The 20,259-nt window shown below is 37.4% G+C and overlaps 1 long non-coding RNA gene across 1 annotated transcript in view; it reads right to left on the reverse strand.

Annotated features, from left to right (window-relative positions):
- Positions 1-4,577: 4,577 nt before the first annotated feature.
- LOC139030047 (uncharacterized) overlaps positions 4,578-20,259 on the reverse strand; it is a 45,965-nt gene continuing 30,283 nt past the window's right edge. The window contains exons 2-3 of the long non-coding RNA XR_011482362.1: positions 10,498-10,716; positions 4,578-4,929 (exon numbers count right to left, since the gene is read on the reverse strand). This is a non-coding gene — a long non-coding RNA (uncharacterized lncRNA). The remainder of the gene's footprint in view (positions 4,930-10,497; positions 10,717-20,259) is intronic.

Genomic DNA, 20,259 nt, shown 5'->3' on the forward strand with positions numbered 1-20,259 from the left:
AGTGGTAAAGAATCCACCTCCCAGTGTGGAAGATCCGGGTTCAGTCTCTGATCTGGGAGGATCCCACATGCTGTGGAGCAACTAAGCCCTTGTGCCACAGCTACTGAAGCCTGTGCTCCACAAGAGAAGCCACTGCAATGACAAGCTCTTGCACCAAAACTAGACAGCAGAGAAAAAGAAGACCCAGCGTGGTCATAAAGGAAGAAATAAAATTATTCCTTAAAAAAAGAATCCCAAAGGCCAACAATTTTGAGGGGAAAAAAAGGAAATAAACAAAAAGGCTTGTAGAAATAAAAAGCAGCCACGATGTTTTTAAAGATCAGTTTGCAAACATTCCATTCATGGAAGAGCTGGGTAATAATGGACTTAAGGTTTACTCTGTAAGGTCTGGACCAAGACAAAAGCATTTAAAAGTCAGGTACAAAAGAAGGTGTGGGAACTCTGAACTGAGCCCTGACTGCCTGAACTGGAGCCCTAAGGAACAAATAGATCGTCTGCCCTTCATAATTATCAAGTAAGTATCCTTTTGGGAGTGCAAGAGATAGGAAAAGTGGGGAAATTCAGGAAGAGAAAAACATGAAAGGAAAACGCATGGAGAGGTGATCCAGTAGATATCCCTCCAGAATGAAAAAGGAAGATGTAATTTTTACTACTCCTCTTGAGCAGATTCACCCTAAGGTCCAAATCTGACTTTGTCTTCAGAGCTGGGGGCAATCTTTAGAGTTCTAATTGCTTCTAGATAGACTTGGTATTTTCTCTTCAGGGTTCACAGATACATCAGTGGCCAAAAACTACCTAAGGAGCATGTGATCACATGATCCAACGGAATATGGGACAGATCTGTATTTCTCATGGATGTCACATATGCCTACGTAAGTCCAACAGAAGGTATTTGATGAAGTGGCAAGTAAACTGGATTGGAACCAGGGGTCCTCTAAGTTCTAGTTCTCAGCACATACTAAGCAGAGGATGTGCCCTTTTGGAATGCCTAGCAGGCAGTCACACTTCTCCTGAGTGGGGTGACTTCCCTCCATGGAGTTTTGGCTTGCCCTCTGGACTTCATCGTGGGTGGGGTCAGGCTGGAGCAGCTGGCATCACCTTGCCACACAGAGGAGAGAGCCTGTCTGAGATGGAGGGAACAGGGAAAGCATTGCCAGGAAGTGGAGAGAGAGGGAACGAAACACAACCCAAAAAACTCATCTGAGTTTCTGAAGGAAGCCATGTCTGACTTGAGTGATTTGAACTGATGAATCCATTTTTAAAATTTTTTTCCATGGTAGGTATGGCATTGGGTATTCAATCACTTCAAAGAGAGAAAGTCTTAACTTGATACACTCTGTCCAGGATTATGGAACTTTCTTGGGCCTTTGTCTCCCCTCTGTGAAATAAATGGGCCACATTATTTATCAGGCAGGCGTTGTGTTTAGATGCTAGAACCATGTTGTTGCAGGGCCACTCAAGACAGATGTGTCATGGTGGAGAGTTCTGACAAAACATGGTCCACTGGAGAAGGGAATGGCAAACCACTCCAGTATCCTTGCCTCCAAAATCCCATGAACAGTGTGAAGAGGCAAAAAGATAAGATACTGGAAGATGAGTCCCCCCAGGTCAATAAGTGTCCAATATGCTTCTGGGGAAGAGCAGAGAAATTGCTCCACAAAGAATGAAGAGATCAGGCCAAAGCGAAAACAACACTTAGTTGTGGATGTATCTGGCGGTGAAAGTAAAGTCAGATGCTGTAAAGAACAATATTGCAACAAAACAAAACAAAACAAAAGAACAATATTGCATAGGAACCTGGAATGTCAGGTCCATGAATCAAGGGAAATTGGACATGGTCAAGTAGGAGATGGCAAGAGTAAACATCAACCTCTTAGGAATTAATGAACTAAAATGGATAGGAACAGGAAAATTTAATTCAGATGACCATTATATCTACTGCTGTGGGCAAGGGTACCTTAGAAGAAATGGAGTAGCCCTTATAGTCAACAAAAGAGTCTAAAATGCCGTACCTGGATGCAATCTCAAAAACGACAGAATTATCTCAGTTCACTTCCAAGGCAAACCATTCAATATCACAGTAATCCAAATCTATGCCCCAAGCATTGATGCCAAAGAAGCTGAAGTTGAACAGTTCTATGAAGACCTACAAGACCTAGAACTAACACCCAAAAAAGATATCCTTTTCATCACAGGGGGCTGGAATGCAAAAGGAAGTCAAGAGATACCTGGAGTGACAGGCAAGTTTGGCCCTGGAGTATAAAAGGAAGCAGGGCAAAGGTAAACAGAGTTCTGCCAAGGGAACTCACTGATCATAGCAAACACTCTCTTCCAAAAACACAAGAGATGACTTCTACACGTGGACATCACAAAGTGTCAATTCTGAAATCAGACTGAATATACTCTTTGTAGCCAAAGATGGAGAAGTTCTACACAGTCAGCAAAAACAAGACCTGGAGCTGACTGTGGCTCAGATCATGAGCTCCTTATTGCAAAATTCAGACTTACACTGAAGAAAGTAGGGAAAACCACTAGGTCATTCAGGTATGACTTATATATCAAATCCCTTATGATTATACAGTGGAAGTGACAAATAGATTCAAGGGATCAGATCTGGTAGACAGAGTCCCTGAAGAACTATGGATGGAGGTTTGTAACACTGTACAAGAGGCAGTGACTAAAACCATCCCAAAGAAAAAGAAATGCAAGAAGGCAAAGTGGTTGTCTGAGGAGGCCTTACAAATAGCTGAGAAAAGAAGTGAAGTGAGAGGCAAAGGAGAAAAGGTAAGAGATATCCAACTGAACGCAGTGCCACAGAGAATAGCAAGGAGATAAGAAAGCCTTTTTAAGTGAAGAATGCAAAGAAAGAGAGGAAAACAATTGAATGGGAAAGTCTAAAGATCTCTTCAACAAAATTGGAGATACCAAGGGGACATTTCATGCAAAGATGGGCACAAAAAAGAACAAAAATATCAAGAACCTAACAGAAGCAGAAGAGATTAAAAAGAGGTGACAAGAGTACACAGAAGAACTATACAAAAAAGGCCTTAATGGCCCAGATAACCATGATGGTGTGGCCACTCACCTAGAACCAGACATGTTGGAGTGTGAAGTCAAGTGGGCCTTAGGAAGCATTACTACAAACAAAGTTAGTGGAGGTGATAGAATTCCAGTTGAGCTATTCCAAATCCTAAAAGATGATTCTGTTAAAGCACTGCACTCAATATGCCAGCAAATTTGGAAAACTCAGCAGTGGCCACAGAACTGGAAAAGGTCAGTTTCATTCCAATTCCAAAGAAAGGCAATGACAAAGAATGTTCACACTATCATACAATTGTGCTCATTTCACATGCTATCAAGGTAATGCTCAAAATCCTTCAAACTAGGCTTCAGTAGAACGTGAACCGAGAACTTCCAAATATAAAAGCTGAATTTAGAAAAGGCAGAGGAAACAGAGGTCAAATTGCCAACATTCATTGGATCATAGAGAAATCAAGGCCATTCCAGAAAAACATCTACTTCTGGTTCATTGACTACACAAAAGCCTTTGACTGTGTTTGGAAAATTCTTCAAGAGAATTTGGTTCTCCAAACCACCTTACCTTTCTCCTGAGAAACTGTATGCAGGTCAAGAAGCTAAAGGCAGAACTCGACATGGAACAATGGACTGGTTCAAAACTAGGAAAATGGTACATCAGGGCTGTATACTGTTACCCTGCTTATTTAACTTCTATGTAGAGTACATCATGCAAAATGCCAGGCTGGATGAATCACAAGCTGGAATCAAGATTGCCAGGAAAATATCAACAACCTCAGATATGCAGATGATACCATTCTAAGAGCCTCTTGAGGAGGGTGAAAGAGGAGGGTGAAAAAGCTGGCTTAAAACTCAGCATTCATTAAACAAAGATTATGGCAGCTGGTCCCATCACTTCATGGCAAATAGATGGGGAAAAGTAGAAACAGTGACAGATTTTTTCTTGGGCTCCAAAATCACTGCAGACAGTGACTGCAGCCATGAAATTAAAAGATGCTTGCTTCTTGGAAGAAAAGCTATGATAAACCTAGACAGCAGATTTAGCAAAGACCTGACTTTGCCAACAACTGTCCATATAGTCAAAGCTATGGTTTTTCCAGTAGTCATGTATGGATGTGAGAGTTGTACCATAAAGAAGGCTGAGCACCAAAGAACTGATGCTTTTGAATTGTGGTGCTGGAGAAGACTCTTGAGAGTCCTTTGGACAGCAAGGAGATCAAACCAATCAATCCTAATGGAAATACCATGCATATTCATTGGAAGGACTGATGCTGAAGCTGAAGCTCCAATACTTTGGTCACCTGATATGAAAAGCTGACTCGTTGGGAGAATCCCTGATGCTGGGAAAGATTGAAGTCAGGAGAAGAGGGCAACAGAGGATGAGATGATTGGATGGCATTACCAACTCAATGGACATGAGTTTGAGCTAACTCCAAGAGACAGTGAAGAACAGGGAAGCCTGGTGTGCTGCAGTCCATGGGGTTGCAAAGATTCAGACATGACTCAGTGACTGAACAACAACATACCCAGTGGCTTACAGACTTTATTTTTCCCATGCAATGAGTTTGGATTACGCAATCCAGGACGTCTTGAAGTCCTGCAATGCACATAGGCTTTCCCCTCTGCCAGAGTTTAAGATATGGGCCATCATTCATATGTTTGCAAGATGACTGTCACCTCTAGGCATCCTGTCTGCATTCTAGGTGAAAGGCAAATGGAAAGATGAAGGGTAAAAAGAGCAACTCTGATCCCTGGAACACCCACACAGTGGCTTCTACTTACATATCATTGGCCAGGATGGTGTCACATGATCATCTCAGCTCAAAGAAACCTGGGAACTGTGTAGGTACACTAGATGGCTACACTGATGCTCTGAATTCAACTGCGGGTCAGCTGGCAAGGAAGAGGGGGAGAACAGATGTTGGGTAGACAATTACAAATGACCACAGCACCTTCCACAGACTTTATAATAACAAAGGTAACCTCCTTCTCTGAAATTCTGTAATTCTAATCTTCTATTTCATTTTGCCTACTTCTTTCCTTTTTCTTTTCTGGCTGTGCCTCGAAGCGTGTGCAATCTTAGTTCCCATCAACCAGATATGGAACCCACAGGCTTGGCAGTGAACGTGCAGAGTTCTAACCATTGGACCACCAGGGGATCCCCCTAAGCTTTTCTTAATGAAAAAGAAGTAAATATTTTGTGGAAAGGGAGCACATTTTTAAAATCTCAAATTTTGGAGAAGTAGCAGTACATCTCATAAATGAAAAAACCCATAGGTCCATGTGAGCTATCAGATTATTAGTCAGAAACCCTTTGCGTTTACTTTCTCTTTTGTGAAACTTCCTTCAACTTTTTAATTTCAGTCTTTAGGAAGCCTGTTCCCACTCATCTCCACTATTTTGATGTCTCCTTTAATTGGACTAAGTTCTCTAGTTTTTCCTCCTAGTTTCCAGTATGTACTTCTCAAATGACTTAGAGCCTCATCTCTTATCTCTCCAACTAAATTGTAAACTTATAAAGAACAGAGCCCCACACTTAGCACAATGCAGGATGTGTAGAGAGCAATCGATAATAGCTGAGCAACGGCTGGATAAATGAATAATTGAAATCTGAATTTCTATTTCTTTTCTCTCCTCAGAACTCCTGTCGTCAATGCATGCTTGTTAACTGACTATATCTCAGAGTCATTACCAAGGCAATTTGTATCCTGAGAAGCCAGCTTTAGAAAGTCTTTGGTTTTCTACCTTTAGATGTCTCTGGCACTGTACATTCAGGTCAGCCCCAGGAGTCAGCAATCTGATCACCTCCCTTCACTTAAGTGTTTCACCTGTTTCTTTACCTTCGCCTCCTCCCACGACCCTTGCAACTTACAGGATCTTTGTTCCCTGACCAGGGATCAAATCTCGGCCCATGCAGTAAAAGCAGAGAGTCGTAATCACTACAGCACCAGGAAATTCCCTAGACTCTACCATTTTAACAGATTTGAAGGTCTTACCTTGAAGTAATCCTTATCTCTAAACTAAATTCTGTACATAGCCATCTCCTCCCCCTTTACTCTTAAAATTGAGAGAATGTAGCAGTAAATTACATGTTCACTAATGCCTTATAAAGGCCTGAGTAGGTGTTTTCTTTTTCATTTAAAAAAAGTTATGTGGAGGTTTTATACTGCAAAAATAGTATGTGTTCATTGTAAAAAAAAAATAGCAGAAAACATAAATAAGAAGATAATAATTAACAGTCAAAAACTAAACCACAACCTAGAGAAGATCAAATTTTTTCTGTATGTTTGCATTATATATACAAGAATTGGCTGCACCATGTATATTATTATCCTCCCTTCTTGACATAACTGTGGACATCAGTACACATCAATAAATATTGTTAATAATGTGTGATGGCAGAGAAGTACTTAACTGTAGAATCTATCTTAATTAACCAATCATCTACCTCAGTCATTTAGTTTACTTCCTTTTTTTGAAAACCTTTGTAAATATGGAACACTTATTCTATGAATTTTATTGTTATTGTTCAGTAAAAGTGTCTCTATACTATAATCTTAAGTGCAAAAAACAAGAGTATATGGACAAAGGCTGAAAGATAGTAGGCAACAATAAGGATGAACTGAGATGAACATCCTTGTAGCTAATCTGTGTTTATAGCCTTATCTTAACTATTTTCCTTGGATATATATCCCTCCATAAGCTTTACTTTGATGAGCAGTAAGGAAAAAAATGTATGAAATGAGAGAATGAAGCAAGTCCATAGTAGTTTTTCACCATTATTTGGGGACCTAAAATGCGTTTGGCTTGCAGGTTCCAGGGCTTACTCAGCATAACATAATGCAATGATTTTAAAATATTTTCCTGTGGCTCAACACCTGGAAATCTGAGCTCTCTGCAAAACACTGCAGAAATGCTGATGGGGAAACTTAAAATCACAAGACACATAACTTCATGCTACATCAGAAACCATCTACTCCAGCATCTTGTATAGACAAGCAAGAGGTATCCATTTAAGAAAAACACATAAGAGAAAAATTTATAACAGAAAGTTTGGCCCATTAATTAATTATTGTTCTACTCTAAACTGAAAAATGGCTGACATTATCTGATTTGGTGGAGCTCAAAAACTATTAGTGCAGATGGAAAAGCAGAATAGTTTGTTTTGAGTCTCTACTCTGCCACTTAGTAAATATATAAATCTCTTAATCACTCTGAAGCCTCAATCTTTTCTTCTGCAAAATGGGCTTATAATAGTACCTTTGCAATTCTCAGAGTTATTTTAGGGGAGAAAATGAGCTAAGTTGTGAGAAACTGCTTTGTGAAGTATAATACTGTAACACAAATGTTACTGGTAATGGTTATTACAATTAATGAAGTGTTGAAAAATTCAGACATTCTTAGAACTGAGTTTGTCACTTAAAAAACTGAGTTTGTCACATGATAGCATAAATACAATTAAATATAAGAATTTAATGATTTGAGAGTACTCTATATCAAAACTGTCATCAAATAAATATAGAAACAAATACTTAAATCAGCCTTTAAATGATGAGGTAAAAAAATTCCCTTCAGTTCTAAAAGTTCTTTTATTCTGTGACTCCAGTGGGAAGGAACATTTATTCTGTGAACTTTTATTGTTATTGTTCAGTAAAAGTGTCTCTATACTATAATCATAAGTGCAAAAAAACAAGAGTATATGGACAAGGGCTGGAAGATAGTAAGCAACAATAAGAATATTTGCACCTAGATGGCAGCTTTACAGATTTTTCTTTTTAAAATTCCCCTTGATCATATTACATAATTTCAAATAAAATTTTAAATGTATAAAGTCTTTCCTCTTTGTCTTACCTTTTCTTTTCTATTTCTTAAAGTTTATAATCACATGGGCAAGTTGATTTAAAGAAATGTATCTCAAGTTAACAGTTCTTAGAGTTCTATGTCCCTTAATTAGTTTATTCTTATCCAACTTACAAAATATTTATAATTAGGCAGAAAACATATTTCTAATCAATGTTCTAGAATAATAAAATCAGTTTTCCTACCCTGGTTTGAAACAAGTCACAAGATAAATAAATGTTATAGGTGAGATTGGAAAGAATATTTTAAAGGAGACAAACTTATGGTCATCTCAATCAATGTAGGAAAAAACAATGTGTAATATTTATTACTCAGTCATGATGCAAAAAAGAAAAAAGCAACAAACAATAACAATAAAAACTCCAAGCAAACTAGGAATAAAAAGGAATTTCTTTTATCCAATAAATGTTTAATTAAGATAAGTTTACCTGCAAATGACAAAACAAAATCAGTGGGTAAAACAAGAATTTATTTCTTACTCATGTGAATATGGGCAATTCTGGCTAGCATGACAGCTCCATGATCATCAAAAGATCAGCTGTCAAGAAGGTAAACCTGGGAATTCCCTGGTGGCCCAGTGTCTAAGACTCCGAGTTTCTACTGCGGAGGGTGTAGGTTTGACCCCTTGTTGGGGAGCTAAGATCTTGCATGCCTCACAGCCAAAAATTTAGTTACTTAATTTTAAAAGCTCGCATACTTTAAGAAAGAGGAAGAGGTAAAGCTGTCAACAGAAAGGAGGAGGAAAAGGAAAGGAGAGGATATTCCCCCTTCCCTATAAGAATATGGAACCACCTCGATCATACATTCTTGGCCGAAGCTTAGAGAGGACCATATCTTCTAACTGCAAGGGAGACTGAGTAATATAGTATGCATTTTGTGTAGCTATTTGATCAGCTAAAAATCTGGGGTCCTATCACTGTAGGAAGAATAAAACACACAATGAGAGATAACTATATACCAAAAATCTACAGCAAATTTACAGCAAACCCCATGGTTAGTGCTGAAAAATTACAAACATTTCATTAAAATAAGAAATAAGACAGGCTTTCCTCTCTGTGCTACTGTTCAACATTGTTCTAGAAGTCCTAACCAATGCAATAAGAAAAAAATAAATAAGAATAAAGATTCAAAAATAATACAGAAAAATCTTTGCTATTTGCAGTTGAAATGGTTGTCTATGTAGGAAGTCCAAGAAAAACATTCAAACAGTTCAGCAACTTGCTAGTAAAAACAACATCCAAGAATCAAAAACTTTGGTAATGACAAAAAAATACAATAAGAGCAACGAAAACTATGAGATATCCATGAAAAAACAAAAGATGGACAAGACCTTTAAGGAGAAATTTACAAAATATTATTGAAGGATATAAAAAATTACTTAGGCAAACAGAGACTATACTTCGTTAGTGAATAGAAGGGCTCAAAATTAGCCTGTAAATTCATTAGTTTATAATGTCAGTCTACAAATTCATCATAATAGTCAAAATTCCAAAAGGACATTTTATGGCTCTTGATAAACTGATCTTAAATTTCACATGAAAGAACATAATGCCCAAAATAGCCAAGATAATTTTGAAGGGAAAAAATATGGAGGAGGGAACTTGACTTAACAGATAAAAAAATTTTATCATAAAGCCATATTTTAAAAAAACAATTTGAGACTAGTTTAAGGATAGACAAACAGATTAAAGGGACAAAGGCCCAGAAACAGCTGAAATACATATGGAAACTTGGCATAAAATAGAAATCACATTATAAATCAGTGGTAAAAGATTAAAAACTCAATAAATTATGCTGGAACAATTAGCTACTTACACAAAAAACAAAATAAACTTGTTTCCTACCTTACACTAGATAAAAAGAAATTCCAAGGGAATTTAAAAGCTTTAAGGTAAAAAAGTAACTTGCAAAAATTTAGAAGAGAACAAGTAATATCTTTGTGACATCAAAATAGGGAAAGATTTTCTACACAAGACTCAAAAGTACAAAAATAAACAAAAGCATCTGATGCTATTAACATTTTAAATATCTGCCCAGACCATAATATACTATAGAAAGTATCAAAGGATGTTTACCAACTGAAGATATTTACAACTCAACACAACAAAAAATTAATAGATGACCCAATAAAAGATTAATACACTGAATACATATAAATTCCAACAAATCATTTAAAGAAAACAAATGTGTGTGTGTTACTCAGTGTCACACGCTCAGTCGTGTCCAACTCTTTGCAACCCCACCAACTGTAGCTCACCAGGGTTCTCTGTCCATGGAATAGCACATTTAAAAAAATAGCCAAAGGTTGTAAACAAGAAATTCATCAAAGAGAATCCTGGATAGTCAATAAATATATGAGAAGATGCTCAACCTTACCAGTAACTAGAGGAATGAAAATTAAAATAACAATTAAATACCTTTAGGAGTACAAAAAATTAATAGACAGTACATTCTGAAATGGCTTTAGATTTCCAGAAAATCTGAGAAAACAGTTTCCATGTTCCTCATGACCAGGTTCACTGTACGTTGATATATGTGCTACATTTGTTACAATTAATGACACATCATTATTCATTAAAGTCCCAGATTTCCTTAGCTTACCTAACACCCTTTTTGTATTCCAGGATCTCTTATCCAGGACCTTTACATGTGGTCCTCATGTCTCCTTAGAATTCTCTTGGCTGTGACATTTTCTCAGACTTTCCTTGTTTTTGATGACCTTGACAGTTTTGAGGAATGCTGCACAGATACAGTGTTGGATACTCCTTTATTCGAATTCGTCTGATATCATCCGTGTGGTTATATTGAAGCAATGAATTTCTTAAAGGAAGATCACAGAATTAAAATGCCACTTTCATCACATCATATCAAGCCTACATACAATCAACATGATTTATGATGTTGATCTTATATACCTGGCTAAAGAGTAGAAACATTTAGGGACCTTAAAATTCAAAATATAATCAGACAAAAAGTAAATGAGAACTTTCATACACTGTGGATCTTAGTGGAAATATAAACTGACAAAACAAAAAATAAATAAATGAACAAATTCCTAACTGTGCAGAAATTTGGCAACAATGTTTGGAAAGTAGGACATCTCTATACTCTTGACTTAGCAATTCCCCCTCTAGATCTGATAAACTTTCACTCATGTAGTAAGCAATAACATGCTTACTATAATATAATTTGTAATATTGAAAAAATGAGAAAGTGAGAATAGATGTCATCATTTAAGAGCCTGGATCCAGGCTGAAGCTTGAAGCCTGACCAGCTCTCCTGCAACCCAGAGTTCTTCACTTATGCAGCCAAACAAAAGTCCATCTTAAGCCTGTTTGAAGTGATTTTTCTGTCACTTGCAAGCTTGTTGAGACCTAACTGATACACCTAAATATTATTGTCAAGTACATCTAAATCCATGCCTAGTTTTTTTTTAAAAAAAGGAAAAAGGCAACAGCTATTAAGCCAAGCCTAAATGCCTAGACTTTAGACCCTAGGAGGATAATTAAACCACAATAACCAACATCTCTGGGGTTTACAGTGTATAAACTATTCCAGACAGGTCTTGCTCAAAGTGCACAATCAATAAATGAAAGACATGAAAAATGATACTTGAAATTGAAGAAAATATTTTTATGAAGTGATGTCTTACAAAGTTTGACATTCATGTAATCAAAGTGAAGTCTTTCCTTTTGTTTATTTTAAAATAGGAAATATTTCAAATGTGCAGGAAATAGATGCCCTATATCCATCACCCAGATTTAATAAATTCAACTTTTCCCTATATTTCTTCATAATATTTAGAAAGAAAGAAGACATTATATATAAAATGTAGCAGTCTTTCTCACCCTTTTTTACCTTTTTCTACCCTTACAGTAACCACTGTTCTAAAGTTGGAGTGTGTCATCCCGTGCTTGGTTACGTACTTTTACTACATATATTTATCTCATTGTTCGAATTTGTATTTTCTTATTATTAATGAGTTTGAGTATCTTTCCAGATATTTACTGACTAATAAATGTCCTCTTCTGTTTATTTCCTTTGTCACTTTTTTTTCATTCGGGTGGCATGCCTTTTATTAGAGTCTTCCGTATATTCTGGATACAAACTTGTTGGTTATGTGTGTTGCAGATATCTCCTCCTCCCTATCCACAGCTGGTCTTTGCCTTGGTTTATGGTGTCTCAAGAACATCTGAATGACCTCAGACTTGAAAGCCAAGTCTTGGGTAAGGTGGGTCTCCATCCGTTAGTGATTTGCTCCTAGGTCACAAAACTCTGTCCAATATCTGAATGGACAACTGCCTCTAAAATAACTAAAGAAAGCTCTTTGTTACAGGATCAATAATCTGTAAGGCTCTCAGAACTTTCTGAGAATCTGAGAATTAGTACATGGTTGTCAACACATATTCTAATTTATGCCAGTATTCTTTTATCACAGATTTTTTGGCGTAGTCAACTAAACTTCCTTGAGTGAATTAAGTTTTCTTGAGTGGACACAAAAAGAAGGTCCCCAGATCAGATGCTTCTATGTAATATGAGGGAGTCATATCTTAAACTAATACTCAAAGTGTGTTCCCCACAGGACATTACTTTTGGGGGATGTTTATAGATGTAAATGGAACAAGAGAGTTTTGTGATCAAATATGTGGGAAATGTTGGGTTAAAATTCTTTTTACTTTGGACTTTTTTTTTTAACTTCTTCACTTTTGATATCTTACTGTGCACTGTGAATCAAGGGCTAGTTAGAATAGACAGGGTTTCCCAAACTCAGCTGACCACAGAACATTTTTTCCATGGATTTATTTTCAGCCATTAAGATCGATTAAGCAGGATCAAGCTTTTGTTTTAAAGGATAAGGAGATAGCAATAATAATGACAGAATGAAGTAATGCCATTTGCAGCAACGTGGATGGACCTGGAGATTGTCATACTGAATGAACTAAACTCAGATAAAGACAAATATTGTATGATATTGCTTATATGTAGAATCTTTAAAAAAGGTACAAATGAACTTACATGCAAAAGAGAAACAGTTACGGCTATAGAAAACAAGCTTATGGTTACCACGGAGCAAGAAGGAAAGAGGGATAAACTGGAAGGTTGGAATTAATGTACACACTACAATGTATAAAACAGGTAGTTTTCTCACTAGTAAGTCAGAAACTACTATATAGCATAGGAAACTCTACTCAAATACTCCATAATGCTTATATGGGAAAAGAATCCAAAAAAGAGTGGATATCTGCATATGTATAACTGATTCACTATGCTGTACTTCTGAAACTAATGCAACATTGTAAATCAATCATATTCCAACTTTAAAACATTTTCATTTTAAAGGATCAAGAGATAATAATAATAACAACAGCTGTCAGTTCCTCAGTGTTTGCAACATTGGAGGTCCCACGCAAGGCACATTATTATCTCATGTCCTTGTCACAACAACCTAGAGATACATATTATTATGGTCTGTGTTACATGAGAAAAGTGAGGTTCAAAGGGGTCAGGTATGTGGCTGAAGGTCACACAGTAGTTGGAATGGAACCTCATTCAATAGCTGGAGGGCTCTCAGTGCTGCGGAAAAACGGCAGGGAGCACATGTGTCAGGCACAGGGTGAGTTTTTTATATTCCTATTATTGTTAACTCTCATCAGTCACCCACTCTGAGGCAGGTACAATTATTGTGTCCATTTTGCAGATGAGGGAACTAAGGTTTTAGTCTCCTATCCTGCTCAGGATTCCCACGCCTCAAGGTGGATGTTAAGATGCAGAACAATGGTTATAGTACCAGTACTGATACCTCAAAACAACACTGTGTCACCAGACAATTTTTATAACCTATAACTAGGAATACATTAAAAAAAAACTACTCAAAAGAATACCACATATTGTTCATATAAAATTTATGTATATATTTCCATATGTATACACACACATATTCAAAAATAAACTGGAAGGGAAAAATCCCAACCTCATGATATGAAATGGTGGTTACATCAGCCTTTAGCTTTATCTTCAGTGTTTCTTTTTTCTTTAAACAAACAAAACAAAGATTGGTAGCAAACATTAAAAAATGTTAATTTTTTTTCCTGAGTCAGTGGTGAGAACATAGGTCTGGCTTTTATTTTGTTACTCTGCATTTTTCCATATTTTTTAAACATCTCAAAATATAAAAGAATTTCTAAAGAAAAATGGGAAGGAACTACACCAAAATAGTAATAGTGATCATCTTTTCATTCTTCCTTCTGCTTTTCTATCATAATTTCCAAACTTTTGTAATAAGCACATCTATACTGGGAGGAAAATTACCACATCATTTTTGTCTTGTTCTAAAGTTTTGTTTCTAGCAGACATGATCCTAATATCTAGAGATAATTTCAGTATAAAATCAACACCAAGCTATCATCTTATGCATTTTTATATACATTCTTATTAATATAATCCCAAGGACTGAGTAGCTACAATTATACAGGAAAAGCCCATACTGTGTTAATACTATTCCTAACTCAGATCAGTAGGTGAAAGCCCTCTCGACGAGTTTGGAGTCATGAGGACATGAGTCATGGACATGATGTCAATGTCTATTGAATCTTTAATTTCTAAGGAATATAATATATATTTGCCTGCACATGTGGGTATTCTGATATCCTGAATTGTGGTTACTGCCCGGAGACAATGGACACATTCAAGATAAATAGAAGTGAGGTATTTATTGGAATTAGATAGGGTTCCCCTTACAAACTGTTTTATCATTCACTGCACTGATATTAACAGTTGGGTAACAAGAGGTGTAAGCGGGTAAAATGACCCTAAATCACAATCACGTGGCGGAAGTTAGGAAAACTTCATGGCATGGAAACCTTTTTACTTTTGTAACGATCTGAGCAAGCAGAGCTTGCGTTTCCAAGTCTACTGACAGATTTATTTTAATGTAATTGAATAATTGGAGTTTTCCACTGTCAGAAACTTTTATCCACTTCATTACTTAGAGGATTAAAAGAAAATCTGATCTGGTGTTTTATGGAGCTTTCACTTCCCAGGGACCTAGAGAGGGAACAACGGGGAGCACATGACCCTGGATATTATCTGTTTCCACTGCATCTGACTGAGCACAGTATATTATGAGAGCACTGCCAAGAATTTAAAGTCAGCCTCTCCCCTCTATTGTCTCAGGATGATTGTGTTTTACGAGCTGGCGGAAAGAAACCTTAGAAATCACTGAAACCCTCTCATTTTGCAGATGAAGAAATTAGGGCATAATTTTGGCAGGAACTAGTGAAATTAAACTTAGGTATTTTCCGTATCAGGCTTCCCTGGTGGCTCAGCGGTAAAGAATCTGCCTGCAATGCAGGAGATCTGGGTTCAACCCCTGGGTCGGGAAGATCCCAGGGAGGAGAGCAAAGCAACCCACTTCAGTATTCTTGCCTAGAGAACCCTATGGACAGAGGAGACTGGCGGGCTGCAGTCCATAGCGTAGCACAGAGTCGGCCATGACTGAAGTGACCAAGCAGCAGCATTAGCATTTTCTATACCCCAGCAATTCCACTCTCGAGAGCAACCAAGGAGATGTTGATTGCAGTATTGTTTGTGACAAAACGAAAATAAAAAGCTAGAAACAATTAAAATATTCATCAGTAGGAGAATGGCTGATAAAACATAAAATGGTCATACCATGAAGCATTATGCAGCAGATAAAAGGAGGGCACTAGATCTAAGTAGACAGATGTCAAAACCAGACTGAATCCAAGAGCTAAGTTGCAGAAAACTGTGGGAAATACACTTATATAAAAATTCATAAAACAAATGCTTTGAATGTACTTACCAGGGGCCTGACCTCATTTTTAAGAGTAGATGAGGAAAGCTTCCCTGATCATGTGACTATATGGCCTGGTCTTTTCACCAAACACGGACAGCACCTGTCTGCCATGGGCACAATTCTGAATAAATAAGTTCATGCCAGTGATCTGTGGTGAGGACATCAGATGTGACTTCTATTATCTAAAGCTTGCTGCACTGGCTTATCTTGGGCAGACTGCCATGAACCTAAGACTAAATCAGCTAGGGGACTTCCCTAGTAGTCCAGTGGTTAGGACTTCACGTTCCAATACATGGGGTGCAGGTTTGATCCCTGGTTGGGGAGCTAAGATCCCATAGGTTTCGTGGCCAGAAAACCAAAATGTAACACACAAGCAATATTGTAATAAATTCAATACAGACTTGAAAAATTGTCCACATCAAAAAAAAAAAAAAAACCACTTAAAAAAAAAAAAAAAGACTAAACCAGCTGGTAAAAAAAAAAAAAAAAAAAGAATGGAGCCCGGCTATAGGCACTGTCCTCCTCACAAGAGGTCTGGAGGTCATAAATAATAAAGCAAAAAGAGAATTCAGGATTTACCATGTTTTATATTTCTCTAAGAATTTGAACAGAATCTCTCTCTCCCTCAGAATGTGAACAACGCTCCCTCCATTAGAGCCTTGACAACAAAAGTACAACCGAGTGGAGAGAAATGGAAAAGACCTGTTAGATTACCAAATACCTCCATCCCCAGTGACTACAGGAGTCAGGAGTCCCTGGTCGGAAGACGTGATCAGATCTTTGTTCGTTTTCTTAATGAGGCCAAAAGGGACTTCTTGGAGCTGAGGCATCTATTTTAACATGTTGACAATTGTGTTTTCAAAGCACCTTTGCATCTCACTTAAACTTCCTAATTTTTTCCTCCCCTGAAAAAGAGTGGTACCTTGGACTTAAGAGAGGGAGCTTAGCGATCTTTTGCCCTACCCATTGATACTATACATGAGAAAACTAAGGCCCAGAGAAGGGAAGCATCTGACTCACAGTTGCACAGCTGTTTATGACAGAGGCATTCTTGATCCTCTTGATCTCTTCATGAGAAAACTAAGGCCCAGAGAAGGGAAGCATCTGACTCAGTTGCACAGCTGTTTATGACAGAGGCATTCTTGATCCTCTTGATCTCTTCTTTCACCTATATTTGGGTGAAATATATATATATTATATATACACAAGAGAATGTATGGAAATATATATATACATTCCCAAATATAGGGGAACAGATAGATACATAAATTCAAAAGTGACACAGTTAAATGCAATGTGGGTCTGAGAGATGCTGGAAAAGGAAAGGGACGCTAGAGGAGAACCAGTGAAGTCCAAATAAAGCCTGAAGATTAATAGTAGTAATTTACCAATATTGGTTTCTTGGTTTTGACAAATATTCCATGATTATATAAGATGTTTACAGTAGGGGAAAGCAGATAAGGAGGATAAAGAATCTCAGCACTATTTTTGCATGTTTTCTGTAAATCTTAAATAATTCCCCAATAATATTATTTTTAAAGGTGCATTAAAACAAGTTCAAACAAAACAGAAATGTTCAAATACAAACCAAAAGGAGACCTTGTAGAGTCTTCTATACTGTTGGTGGGAATGTTAAGTTGGTGTAGCCACTATGAAAAACAGTATGGAGTTTCCTCAGGGAAAAAATAGAATTACCATAGAATCTAGCAATCTCATTGTAGGAAAATACCCAGACAAAACCACCATTCAAAGATACATGCACTCCTCTGTTCATAGCAGCGCCATTCGCAATAGCCAAGACATGGAAATAACCTAAATGTCCTTTGACAGATGAATGGATTAAGAAGATGTGGTACATTTATACAAAGGAATACTACTCAGTCATAAAAAAGAATTAAATCATGCCATTTGCAGCAACATGGATGTAATTAGGTATTATATTAAATGAAGTCAGTCAGACAGAAAAAGACTAATACCATATGATATCACTTATATGGGGAATCCAAAATATAACACAAATGAATACTTGTGAAACAAATAATCATGAACATAGAGAACAGACTTGGGTTGCCAAGGGGGAGAGGTTTGGGGGAGGGATGGAGTGGGAAGTTGGGGTAAGCTTTTATATACAGAATGGATAAACAATAAGGTCCTACTGTACAGCACAGAGAACTATATTCAATATCCTATGATAAGCCATAATGGAAGAGAATATTTTTCAAAACAGACTGTGTGTGTGTGTGTATATATATATATATATATGTATAACTGAATCACTTTGCTATACAGTGGAAATTAACATTGTAGATCAACTATACTTCAATTAAATAAAAATAAAATATATACACGTACCAAAAGAGGCCTTGTAATTCTGCCCTAAATTCTAACCACTTTTAATAGCTCCTTGTGTCTCTTTCCAGGCATTTTCTTTTATGTTTATTCAAAGAGTCGGACATGACTAAGTGACTGAACTGAACTGAAACACACACAAACAGTATTTAAATAGTCTATCTCATTTAAGCCTTCAAACAATCGTATGAAATCACAATCAAATGAGGAAACTGAGGCTTAGAAGGTTAAGTAACTGCATCAGGGTCACAATCAGACAGTTCAGTTGCTCAGTCATGTCCAACTCTTTGTGATCCCATGGACTGCAGCACACTAGGCTTCCGTGTCCATCACCAACTCCTGGGGCTTGCTCAAACCCATGTCCCTTGAGTCAGTGATGCCATTCAACCATCTCATTCTTTGCCACCCCTTTCTCCAACCTTCAATATTTCCCAGCATCAGGGTCTTTTCCAATCAAGTCAGTTCCTTGCATCAGGTGGCCAAAGAATTGGAGCTTCCGCATCAGCCCTTCCAATGAATATTCAGGACTGATTTCCTCTAGGATTGACTAGTCTGATCTCCTCACAGTCCAAGGGGCTCTCAAGAGTCTTCTCAAACAGCTAGTAAATATCTGGGACTAGATTCAAAGCAGATTCTACCTAAATCCAAACCCATGCTGTTCCCAGGGTCCACGAGGCTGTGCACTGCATAAGGGGAGCCCCACTATATGCTCCGTCAGTCACGCACTCTGCCAAGGGCTGTATCTGCCTGTGGGGCGGAGGCCTCGTTTCCTTGACATGAAGGCTTATCTTCCTCTCTCCTATGCCAAGAGGATAGTGATGCTGGCCATGGCCATGATTTTTATAGAAAATAATGAGTGTAACTTTCAGTGTGTTTTGCGTTGCCAGTGGTGAAGTGTACAGAGAGGGGCGTATCCTGTAAATATCAGGAAACACAGGGGCATGGCATTTCATAACAGGTTAATAGCCAGCCCATATTCTGCCCATCATGGGCTCACGTTTTGGGTCCTCCGATGTTAACCAATAGCAAAAGATTCAAAACACAAAATAGGTTCAGCTCTCTTCTCCAAAGCAGTGTGCTCTGCCTGCCAGGAATGGAATTTTCACACATTTAAGGTCAAAGTGAAATTTCTGGGAGGGATCTCAGTGAATCATAAAGCTAGTCACCACGTGGAGGGCCTCTGAATAGGAGGAAATCGGAACAACAATATGCTGAGTTTTTCAACACTCGCCTGAGCCCTGTGTGACCTTCCCAACAGCAAAATCACCTTTGGTTACATTATCAGAGTAGCATTCTGTAAAATTCACTGCTAAAACAATGTATAAATGTTGACCCTTAGAACAGAAGAAACTACACTGGTATTAACCTTCACTCTGTGCTGAGTCCAGCATCACACAGTTTTATGTGCTCTTATTTCATCCTCCCGTCTCTCTGTGATGAATATACTATTATCATCTCCATTTCACAGGGGAGGAAACTGAGACATAAGGAGGAGAGGTGACTCCACTAAATGTCATACAACTACTAAGCAACTTAAAAAGGACTGCAATTCAAATGCGTTCGACTGGGAAGCAGGTATTTTTTCTAAATGTTTTAAAGTAACTTTGCAAACAAACTATATATATATATATATTTTTTTTAATCTCCTAAATTAAAAAAAAAAACTAAACCATTTCTACAGCATATGCTATTCCCACACTATGGTTTATATTCTGAGACCAGATGGTAAAATAACCAACAGTCCTTTCCAGTACTCACACAAGCTCTGCTCACACTTTTCTACTCAAGGAAGATCTAAATACATTGGGTATGATACCCAAGGAACAGATTACACATTTCAAATTTGGCATAACGTGCTTATCTTGTGCCTGACTTCTTCTAAGATTTGCCCCACTCTCTTTTTAGTAAACAATCCTGTGATCAACTAATATTAATCTACGAAGTTGTCCCTTCTCAATATTTTACTATGAAAACTTTCAAACACATAGACAAGTTGAAATCATTATTAATATATAGGGAACATATATATCCACCACCTAGATTCTACTATTAACATTTTAATACTTAACATATTAAAAACTGGTTTCAATAGGTGCCAAGAACTTTGCACACCTCACCTCAGCTACGCCATGAAGTTGTTACTATTACTCCCACTTAATGGATGAGGACGCTGAAGCTCAAAGAATCGGAGTGACAGA

This window comes from Odocoileus virginianus, chromosome 20 (assembly GCF_023699985.2).
Source record: "Odocoileus virginianus isolate 20LAN1187 ecotype Illinois chromosome 20, Ovbor_1.2, whole genome shotgun sequence".
NCBI classification, from domain to species: Eukaryota; Metazoa; Chordata; class Mammalia; order Artiodactyla; family Cervidae; genus Odocoileus; species Odocoileus virginianus.